Source organism: Lygodium microphyllum, chromosome 14, assembly GCF_053477565.2.
Source record: "Lygodium microphyllum isolate KBCC chromosome 14, Lygodium_microphyllum_v1.1.10, whole genome shotgun sequence".
NCBI classification, from domain to species: domain Eukaryota; kingdom Viridiplantae; phylum Streptophyta; class Polypodiopsida; order Schizaeales; family Lygodiaceae; genus Lygodium; species Lygodium microphyllum.
The window spans coordinates 44,245,387-44,257,413 of record NC_141148.1 but is presented as its reverse complement, the minus strand read 5'-3'; positions in this window follow the sequence as shown (position 1 = coordinate 44,257,413).

Sequence of the window (12,027 nt, the reverse complement as noted above, 5' to 3'; positions counted from 1 at the left end):
CCCCCGCCTGGGCCCCCCGCCCCTGGACGCTGACGCCGTGCCGCCTCCCGCCGCCACCTACCGTGCCGTCGGATTGGCCGCCGTCGTCGTGCCTCGATGCGCTGCCCTGGAGGTTGCTGCCCCGCCCGCCCCGCCTGGCGTCGCCTGGTCCCCCGCCTACCACGCCAGCCGCCTGGTCCTTCACCCCCCGGCCACCTGGTCTAGCCTCCCTGGGCCCGCCCCCATTCCCTCCCAACGGTCCCACCCACCCCCCCCCCCTTAGCCCCCATTCCCCCCCCAATCCCCACACACCCCACCCCCCCCTTAGCCCCCATTCCCCCCCCAATCCCCACCCACCCCACAACCCACCCCCTTAGCCACCATTCCCCCCCCCCCCAATCCCCACCCACCCCACACCACACCCCCACAGGCCCCCATTCCTCCCCCCACTACCCACCCCCCCAGGCACACAAACACACATTACCCCACTCTAGCCCCCAGTCACACCCCCATTCACATACACACCTCCCCCTCCTTAACCCCCCATCAGCCCCCCTTCACACCCACCTACAAACCCCCCTCCTAAGCCCATTTTCCACCCATCACCCTCCTGACGCGCCGAGCTCACCCCTTCATTTCACCAACAAAAAACCCCCGTACCCCCTTCTCGGCCCCCTGTCACACGCAGTGTGTGTGTGCATCCGCGGAGTTGTTCGTGCGTGTTCATGATCGCGGGTTCGTGTGTGCTTAGCAGCCGTTCACGCGCGGGGACGCGCGTTCGCTTGTCCGTGCGATGGTGTGCATCAGCCAGCTGTTCACACGCAACTGACACGCAATCCATTCCCGGGTATATATTCCCGAATGTTTAATTTCCAAACCCGACAAAACCCTAAAAACCCATTCAAAAATTCTAAAATTCATTTAAAATCAATTAAAATCCAAAAAATTTACGAAAAATTTCTTTAATTTTTTTTTTCAATATTTTTGTAGTTAATTGAAATATTTTTCCAAACTGAAAATCTCAGAATTTTTTTAAAGAAAATTCTCAAAGTAAAAATTCTTTCAAAAATACATATAAAATGAGCAAAAATTCATTAAAATTGGTAAAAATACCATTTTAATTGCAAAAAAAATCCTGAAAATTTCATCAACTTCTTTGCTTATTTTTGGAATATTTCTTAAGTTGAAAATGTTGTGCCAATTTATTCCATTATTATTTTATGGCAAAAATGCTTCATTAAATGCCTAAATTCATGAAAAATCCTCTTTAATTCCAAACACAAGCTGAAAAATCTGGAAAAATCCAGATATCTTGGTCACACGTGGTGGATTGATGCTGAAAATCTTCAACATTTTTATACGTGTTTCATTGTCAAAATTTTGCCACAAAGATTAACAAAAACACGAAAAAAACATTACAACAAACAAAAACACATAAAAACCAAAATACACAATCAACAATACACAACATTTTAACAAATTAAAAAAAAAACAACAACAACATATAAGCCATCAGTCATCCAAACAAATTCATATACACTAATCTTGCTATATCGTGTGTCCAATTATTTTCAGTTCGTGGTTTTTCTTTTTGGATTGCTGACCTACATTTTGGGGATTGAGACGTGTGCATTCATTGCATACACACACACACCCACTTTCAGGTATTTTTGATGCCAGGAGGCATATTCGACGGTGGATTCCGTGAGGTTTTACGGTGGATTCCGTAAACTTAGATGACCGGGGCTCATACACAAAGAGGATTCTTTGTGCGAGAAGTTGATGGGGACGCCTGTCCTTTTCGGGCATTTCATTAATTTAGTGTGTACGTGGGTGATTCCATAGCGGATGATTCCGCAAAATACATATTAAATTAATAAACGTTTATGAGTTTAGAGTGCGCACTCGTAATAAATTAAGGCTAGGATTTATTTCTAACCAGTTGATTTATTTATGTAGCTGAAGACTGCTAGGTATTCACTTTTGTCGGTTTAATTGTATTATTTTACTAACGATTGTGAATGCTTCAGTTGATGTGTAGAGATAGCAGCAGTGGTGGAGGAAAGCATTGGAGTCTAGCGAGTATTCGACCTTTGGATTATATTTTGATAGGCGCCACGCCTATATTTTGTTATGTCTATTGAGACATTGATTATTGATTATTATTTTGTATGCGCCTATGCGTACGGATATGTTATTTCTATTTGGACATTGAGATTGGGCGTGCCAGATTCCATGGGCACCGTCCATTAGCTTTATTTCCTATTTTTGTAGAAAGCAAACTCAAAAGCTAAAAGCTTGTCATATTTTTGTAAATTGGGCTATTATTGAGCATGAAGATGGAAATATACATAAAATACATGCTTTGTGAAGCGCTCACACAAGGCATGGGGGGAGATTGAACCCAATTGGTCTCTTGCTTCTTGTCGTTCATGCTTTTACATTGTTTTTTGTGCAAAAAGGTAGAGTTCATTGTTCTTGGGGACCTTCTGGGATTCACTACGTAAGCATACAGCGTCCGATCTGCGCAGCAGTGGTATCAGAGCGGAGTTGAGATCAAGAGCTTCCAATCGATACCCATCTCGAGCGAAGGCGGAGCTCCAGGAACGATTGGGCTCTACAATCAATCTCGTCGCGAACCGTCGATACAGGCAGACTTCTGGCGATCAAGAACCCCTGTTTCTCCTGTCAGATCGCGAAGGACCAGGCTGTGCAGGCGGAGGACCACGCATTCATCTCCTTCATCAAGTTGTGGTTATACAGTGAGGAAATCCATATCTTCCTTTTTCAAAGTTGAATTTAAGAGTTTTTAAGCTTGGAGAAGAAGCTTAATAAGCTTCAAATTTCACATCGAGATATCTGAGGAGGTTCCCAAAATCACGCGTCGTCAACAAAACCCCCCCCCCCCTCACGAAAACTGACGACGCCTTCATTAAGCTTCTCAAGCTTAATCTCCTAAGTCAAAGCTAAGCTCTGCAAGTCACACAGGGCAAGAAAGTCACCAAACTCCGGGTCCTGCGCATCAGAAGTCAAGTTCTGCAAGTCGCGTGGAATCAAGTCCTGCAAGTTCATCAAGTCGGCCTAAGTTCTGCAAGTCTGCAACTCTGCAAGTCGGCTAAGTCTGCAACTCTGCAAGTCAGATTAGTCAACTGGAGTCAGAACTGACTAGTGCTTAAAATTCCTAGAAGGCTTGTTCCTACGCAAAAACTCTGAACTGGAAAGTTGTTCGTGGCAAAGTGTTCTACCTATCTACAGGTCCGCTGAAGTATTTTCAGCAAACGAAGACGGAAATATTGCAGATTTTCTGAAAATTGAGAAAGAAATACCCAAAAATACATAGCCTTGTAACCCCGAATTTGAGCTATGCTCATCCCGCTAACCTGATTTTGAGTGAGAAAGGTTTATTGAGTTTTATAGGATGACGACCCCACATATGGATGATCCTATGGCTGAAGACGACTTACCTGAGCCTACCATGGAACAAAAGCTGGATCTAATCATGTTGCAATTGGAAGAAGAATGAAGGGCTAGGCAAGCATTGCAAGCGCAATTGACAAAATTACAAAGAGCGTCTACCGACAAAGAAGAACCTCAAGCTGAAGATTTGATTCGATGTACCATCGACGCCACTCTTGAAGCACAAACCATTCGCAAGGAATCCAAGATAAGTAAACGAAGTTTCAAATTTCGCACTTTCAATGGCATACGAGAAGGAAAGACTGTTTTATCTTTCATTAGCCAGTTTGATGACTATTTCCATGAGGAAACTTATCCAGAAAAAGATAAAATCAAGTGTGTTACTAATCATCTGATAGACAGAGCATCACTTTGGTGGACTGTAGTACGCAAGAGCATAGAATGTCCTGCTACTTGGGAAGATTTCAAGAAGAAGTTCATGCAGAATTTCCTTCCACCGCAATTTCATGAGAAGGCTATCAAGCAATGGGATTTACTTCAACAACGGGATCGTGAGCCTATTCCACAGTATACAGAGCATTTTTGGAATACACTCCTACAGCTACGCATGCTTGAAGACGTACCAGAGACGACACATAAGCGGAAGTATATGTCTGGACTTCTTGGACATTACTACGCTGAAGTGAACATGTTCAAGCCTACTACCCTTGAAGACGCCATCTCCTTAGCCCACGACACTGAAGATAAGTTACGCGGAAGAGACAGACGACCACCGCAATTCCAAGCCAATGGTAATTATGGATCTAAATAATTCAATTCCAATTTTAGAAGGTTTAATCCAGGTCGTTTCTCATCACCATCTTTCCGCAAGAATTGGGCTAAACCACCTGCATTACCATCCAATGTCAATCCAAATCCTAAGCCTATTCCACAAGCAAATCCAAATGTACCCAGACTTCCAGCTATTGCAAATAATGTAACCAAAGCCAAGCCAATAGTATGCTATAAGTGTCACCAGCCTGGGCATCTCGCAGCAAATTGTCATTCAAAGAAGCCACCAGCACATATCAACTATCTTGGAGCCATGGACGAAGACGAGCATGAGGATATGCCTGATTTCACTGAAGATGAGGATGATACTACTACTACTTCCGACACTTTACCAGGTATGCCTACTCCACATTCATTATTGACTATGAAATGTTTGGTGCATGAAAAGGAAAGAACTATCTTGCATGATGACGGTAGTACTCATGACTTTATTTCAGCAAAATTGGTAAAGGAATTGAAATTACATACTGTACCTACGCATTATCGCATAAAAGTTGCATTTTTAGGCACTAGGTACAATGGCACACAAGAAGTTCAAGATTTAGAAATTCAAATTGGTTCATACATTGAAAGAAGAAATTTCTTAGTTGTTCCATTACAGTCAAGCAACATTATTTTAGGAATGCCTTGGAGACACCAGCATAATCCAAATATAGATAATTCCACACACACAATGAATATTAATTTTCAAGGAAAATCTATTACATTATATGGTATGCATGCATCTAGTATTTTTCCATTGCTTTCGCATACTCAAGCAAAACGTGCATTACGCAAGAGTACTAAATCATATCTCATTTGGGTGAATGAATTACAAGCAAAGGAAAATCATATGCACCCTAGGCATAAGGAATTTCTTGCATATTTTAAGGACTGTTTTGCAGAAGACCTACCACCAGGTTTACCACCTTCACGACCAGAAGACCATAAGATTGATTTAATCCCTGGCACACAACCACCTTGCAAAGCACCATATAGGCACAATCAAATAGAGCAAAAAGAAATCCAGAGTCAAGTTGAAGAATTACTAAATAGAGGCTTAATTCGACCTAGCAGTTTTCCATTCGGTGCACCTGTACTCTTAGTCAAGAAAAAGAATAATATCTATCGTATGTGTATTGACTACCGAGCTTTAAATAAGATCACTGTAAAAAATAGGTATCCTATACCTAGAGTTGATGACCTTATGGACAAACTGCAAGGATCTTCTATATTTAGTAAAATTGACATTAAGTCTGGATATCATCAGGTGAGGCTAGATAGATCTGACATATTTAAGACTGCATTCAGAACATAGTTTGGCCATTACGAATTCTTAGTCATGCCATTCAGATTGACTAATGGACCTGCCACTTTCAGTAGAATGATGAACCGTATCTTTCTGAAATATCAATATTGTGTGATTGTTTTCTTTGATGATATTTTGGTGTTCAGTCAAAGTGAAAAAGAGCATTATGAGCATTTATCATTAGTTTTTCAATTACTGAAAGAAAATCAATTGTTTGCAAATCCTGAAAAGAGTGAATTCTTTAAGACAGAAATTGAGTATTTAGGTCATATTGTATCAAAAGAAGGAATTAAAGTTGATCCTAAGAAAATTGATGCAATATTGCATTGGCCTGTTCCTAAAAATGTACATGAATTACGCTCATTTCTTGGTCTTGCTAGTTTCTATAGGAAGTTTGTACGTAATTTTTCATTACTTGCTTTACCATTAACCAAACTTCTCAAGAAAGGAATTGTTTATCAATGGACTGAAACTCAGCAGAAATCCTTTGACTTACTGAAACGTGCATTAACAAATGCCCCTGTTTTACAATTGACTGACTTTAATAGACCATTCTTTCTAGTTGTGACCGATGCTAGCGAATCAGGAATAGGAGCCGTACTAATGCAAGACAATCATCCAATAGCATATTCTAGTTCTAAGCTGAAACCCTCTGAGCTGAAATATTCCACTTATGACAAAGAACTATTAGCAGTTGTACAAGCATTAAAACAGTGGAAACACTACTTAATGGGTTCAGAATTCATGATAAAGCGGTCGACCAGCAAAGCATTAGACATTTACTTAGCCAACCCCAAATTTCTGACCGTCATATCAAATGGGCTTCATTCATTCAAAGTTTTCATCCTATCATTCAATACCAACCTGGAAAAGAAAATGTAGTTGCTGATGCATTGAGTAGAAGACCTGCAATTCATAATATTTCTGTCATATCTTTTGATTCTTTGATTGCTATGAAAGATACATATCACCAGGATATTACTTTTCATTCTGATTAGCAAAAATTAGTTCAAAATAATTTCATTCCTATTGATTCATTGTCATATAATGATGGATTTATGTTTTTTGAAAAGAGATTGTGTGTTACTATTCCATTCCGATCTTTTGTTTTGAATGAAATTCATTGTCCCCCATATCAAGGTCATAGAGGTATCATATCTACATTACGCATGTTAACTGAAGATTTTTATTGGCCGCATATGGATGCAGATGTATCTAATTTTGTTTCTGAATGTTTGATTTGTCAAAGAATAAAGAGACATCATGGTAAACAGTATGGATTATTAATGCCTTTGTCTATTCCATCTAAACCTTGGGAACATATTTCTATGGATTTCATTACTGGCTTACCAAATACCAAATCTAACCATGACATGATTTGGACAATTGTAGATAGATTTAGTAAGCAAGCATATTTCATTCCATGTAAGAAAACTTTAATAGCATCACAAGCAGCACAGTTATTTTTGAAAACTGTTTTTACTAACCATGGATTGCCCAAAGTGATTATTTCAGATCGAGATTCTAGATTTTGTAACAATTTTTGGATTACACTGTTTGCAAATCTAGGCACAAAGATTGATTTCTCATCTGCATTTCATCCAGAAACAAATGGACAAATAGAAGCCACAAATAGCACCATTCTAGATATTTTACGTGCATATACTATCTCCAAACCTCAGACATGGGACACTCATTTGCATTTATTACAGTTTGCATACAACAATACACCGCACACATCTACAAAGAAAGCACCTTTTGAAGTAATTTATGGATATAGATTATCTACACCTGTTGCATCTTTGTCTAATAAAATTCAGAGTGCTGATGATATTGCTACTATGCATAATAGTATTTTTGATGAGGTTAAGGATATGATTGCTAAAGCCCAACAATCATATACCAAACAAGCCAACAAGAAAAGACAAGCTATGAATTTCAAAGTTGATGATTACGTTTGGCTTAGAATAGAAAAATGAAGACTGCAAAGTGTAGATAGACATCCAGTTGTCAAATTGGCTCCTAGATTCTATGGACCATTCAGAATCATTCATAAGATTAATGATAATGCATTCAAGTTAGAATTACCATCTCATTGGAAAATTCACAATACATTTCACATTAGTGTATTGAGACCATTTAGAGGCCAATCACCTATCCACCCTGTTTGTGAAAACCCACCTTTATTAGAGGAAGAGACTGAAATACTTGAACCAGAAGCCATCATAGACACTGACTACATGACCACTAGAACTGGCCGAAGGTATTCTAGATATTTAGTAAAATTTAAGAACCATCCTGTAGAGGAAGCACAATGGATGCACGCTAGAGACTTAAATGCTTTCCCCACTCTGTTAGCTCCACATTGAGCTAATAGCAATTGAGGTCAATTGCTATCCCACCCCGGGGGTATGATGCCAGGAGGCATATTCCACGGTGGATTCTGTGAGGTTTTACGGTGGATTCCGTAAACTTAGATGACCGGGGCTTATACACAAAGAGGATTCTTTGTGCAAGAAGTTGATGGGGACGCCTGTCCTTTTCGGGCGTTTCATTAATTTAGTGTGTACGTGGGTGATTCCATAGCGGGTGATTCCGCAAAATACATATTAAATTAATAAACGTTTATGAGTTTAGAGTGCGCACTCGTAATAAATTAAGGTTAGGATTTATTTCTAACCAGTTGATTTATTTATATAGCTGAAGACTACTAGGTATTCACTTTTGTCGGTTTAATTGTATTATTTTACTAACGATTGTGAATGCTTCAGTTGATGTGTAGAGATAGTAGTAGTGGCGGAGGAAAGCATTGGAGTCTAGCGAGTATTCGACCTTTGGATTATATTTTGATAGGCGCCATGCCTATATTTTGTTATGTCTATTGAGACATTGATTATTGATTATTATTTTGTATGTGCCTATGCGCACGGATATGTTATTTCTATTTGGACATTGAGATTGGGCGTGCCAGATTCCATGGGCACCGTCCATTAGCTTTATTTCCTATTTTTGTAGAAAGCAAACTCAAAAGCTAAAAGCTTGTCATATTTTTGTAAATTGGGCTATTATTGAGCATGAAGATGGAAATATACATAAAATACATGCTTTGTGAAGCGCTCACACAAGGCATGGGGGGAGATTGAACCCAATTGGTCTCTTGCTTCTTGTCATTCATGCTTTTACATTGTTTTTTGTGCAAAAAGGTAGAGTTCATTGTTCTTGGGGACCTTCCGGGATTCACTACGTAAGCATACAACGTCCGATCTGCGCACCAATTTTTCCTTTTATATTTTTTATTTTTTTCACTACCCCAAAATTCACGCTTAATTTTTAACATGAATCCTAAACACCACCATGGCACGCGCGCTTGTGCCAAACAAACATTTTTTCTAATTAAAATCAACCCGCTGTTCACTTAGCATGCGCTACGTGCGCTTCAGAGGCACCTTAATATTTTTAATAACAATGAACCAGCCGTCACAAAAGCACACGGTGGCAAAAAAGCACTCCACATCACCTTAATTTTTAATAAATGAATTTGCATTTAGAGACCTCAGTCTAGTATCGAAGTCTGGGATTCGGATTAATGCACCGCTCCAACCTAATAATTTGTAATTAAAATTTTAAGAAGGAATTGCCGTTTTCTTATTAAGGTTTATCACTTAATAAAATGTCACCCATTGTTAATAATTCATAAAATGAACCCTTCATTAAATTAATTCCCCCTCACTGCACTTATTTCCCCTTTTTAATGAACTCACTTCGTGGGATGGGTGCGTAAAAATCTATTAGTTGCCACTGATGATTAAGTTATGGTTCAATCTTGATGTCCGTTTTTTTGGTAGTCTGATTTGTCCATTTGTTACAATTACGGGTACGGTGTGTAGTTTTTTTTTCTTTATTGCCTGATACGGGGATTTGGGTGTTTGCATGTTGCATCGCATGAAGCTTTCGGTCGCATATGTGTAGAGGTCATGTCGAATTTTTTCTAGGCTGTGGTTTGCTTGGGGATAGTTGGTCGAGCCACGTTTTACCACCTTGATTGATATCTTATTCTTGGTTTTCGTCTGTTGCTTTGCAGACATTCTCTTTGTTTGTCTATATTTGTGGTGTGTGTGTGTAACCATTTGAATGGCGCTCTCTCGTACTCCTCCCCCAATCCAGTATGTTCCTTTGGCTTTACATGATTATTCTTTGTTACTGGATTCGGACGTTGTCGCTAAAGCGGGCTTGTCCAAGTTCATGAGCCTTTCTTTCCCACTGGTTCTAGATGATCCTACCATTTGTGACGAGTTTTTAACCTCTTACAATAAGAGGTCTGGTCCAGTCCGTGGCACTACTGTTTTTCTGACACCGAAGAGTCTAGGCAAGGCTCTTGGTCTGCCATATCGTGGGGAGTCTGTCCCTGCTGCCAGACAGTTGTTCGCCAATGACGATATTTTGAAGCTGTTGCAGAAGCAGACTCAAGATGTTCTTGATCCAAAGAAGGTCATTACCACGTCAGGAGTCGGTGTCTCCATGATTTCCAATCCCCTATGGAAACAGCTATGCCAATTCCTTCAAGACAGGTTCATGCCTGCAAAATCCCCATCTTATTATCTTTCCAAGGAGTTGTTTACAGCTTCACGAATGATTTTGAAAGGCATAACTATTGATTGGAGTACCTACCTCCTCTCCAAGATGGATCACCACTTTATCCGAGCTACTCGAGGAAATGTGACTAATGTTACATTTGGGTCCTTCCTCTATGTCTTCTTGCTACATGTTGCCCCTGCAAAGGAAGTTCCTTTACCTCCAATTGATACTCCAGAAGTTCCTCCTCCGCCTCATAATGAAGATGATGATGTGATAATTGAGGATGATGATTCTCCTCCTCCCCTTGTCATTCAGAGAAAACGCCTCAAGAGGGTGGCTGAGTCAGTGCGCCTATTCCTCCTCCTCCAGTTCTAGTGACAGTTCCTGCCCAGTCTTGCAGCACCTTGCCTGCATTCCTTTAGATGCCAAATCTTTTCAGAGCCCATAGAGACGGGATGCTAGAACTTACTATTCCTTCTGTTCACCGCCTAGTAACAGGAGATGCTATTCCATTCCTGTGCAAGGATATCCAGAGTTCTATTGAACTTTTGATGACTGCCTGTATCCAACAATTATATTCTTCATTTTATGATGAAGTTCAGCAGTCTAAGGAGGAACTGAATAAGACCAATACTGAGTTAGCCTCAGCTCAGGAGAAATTCTCTGACCTTCGTATGCAAATGGAGCAGCAGAGTAAGCTCATGGATACTCAGAAAGCTGAAATCTCTAAGTTGAAAGCTGAGTTGGCAGAAGCTAGGTCTCAAGTGGTTGTTGTAACAGAGGAGAGGGATAAGTTACAGAAGGAGAGTCAAGAGATGAAGGAGGTGATAGTTGCCCAAGCAGAGAAGTTTAAATCCACCACATCTATCTTAGACCAGAGCAATGCTCAAATCCAGCAACTCAAAGATCAGTTGGCTCAGTCTCGGTCTAATACACAGAGTCCTGTGCAACCGGTTTCTCTTTTATCCCCTGCAGATTTGGTAGCTCTTCAGAGACAGGCTACATTATGTCCCTTATTTCAGGCCCATGGTGGAAAGATTGCAATCTCGCATGGATTTATTATGGTCTTCTTTTGAGCAGTATCAAGAATATGTTCCACCAGATCATTCCTTTTTTATCCATTATCAACAACAGAAGTTGGCCTTCTATATAAAACTTTCCACGATGGATTTAGCTATTCCAGAGGATGGATGGAGTGGGGCCTGGTCATCTGATTTGCTGATAGAAGTTGTGAGGATGGTTTTTGAAGACTCTGTCACTCCAAATACGATGCTTCTGTCCTATATTTATTTGAGGGGTGATTTACTGATTCCAGATTATGAAGATCTGGCTTGGTATGTCGGAGATGTGGTATTGCAAGCTTCTTTATATGTCCGACATTTGGAGTTGAGGATTGATGAGATGTTCCAAGGATATTCTTCAAAGGTGGTCGAGTGTCCTGAGTTTTCATGGCACACTATGGTTGATGCTGTCATTTTGAATCAACGTTAGGTCAAAGCTTCAGCTCATGCCCAGAACATTAACCAACTGAGGGTGGATCTTTTAGCCTATCTCTCCAACCAACCCCCATTTGATACTTCTTTCTTTGAAGCCTATCATCGTAGATCAGCTTTAGGTCCGTCCTTGCCATGCCTAACTCATTATCAACAAATGGCTCATAGGTATGATGCTTATATTTCCCTTTTTCAATCTAACCCAAAGGTCATTTTACCCCTTCTTTTCCAACCTCAAGGATCTCCTCAAATTCCTATATTTACCCATTGTTCTTTTATTGAAGATCGAGTTTTTCTACCTCCTGATCCTTGTCCTTCCCCATCCCCTGACATTCTATCTACTTTTCCTGCTTATCTTTTAACGCCTTTCCTAACTGAATCTCCTCAATTTTCAGCAAATCCATCTTTAATCCATTCTTCATTTTATGATTTTGCCTATCCATC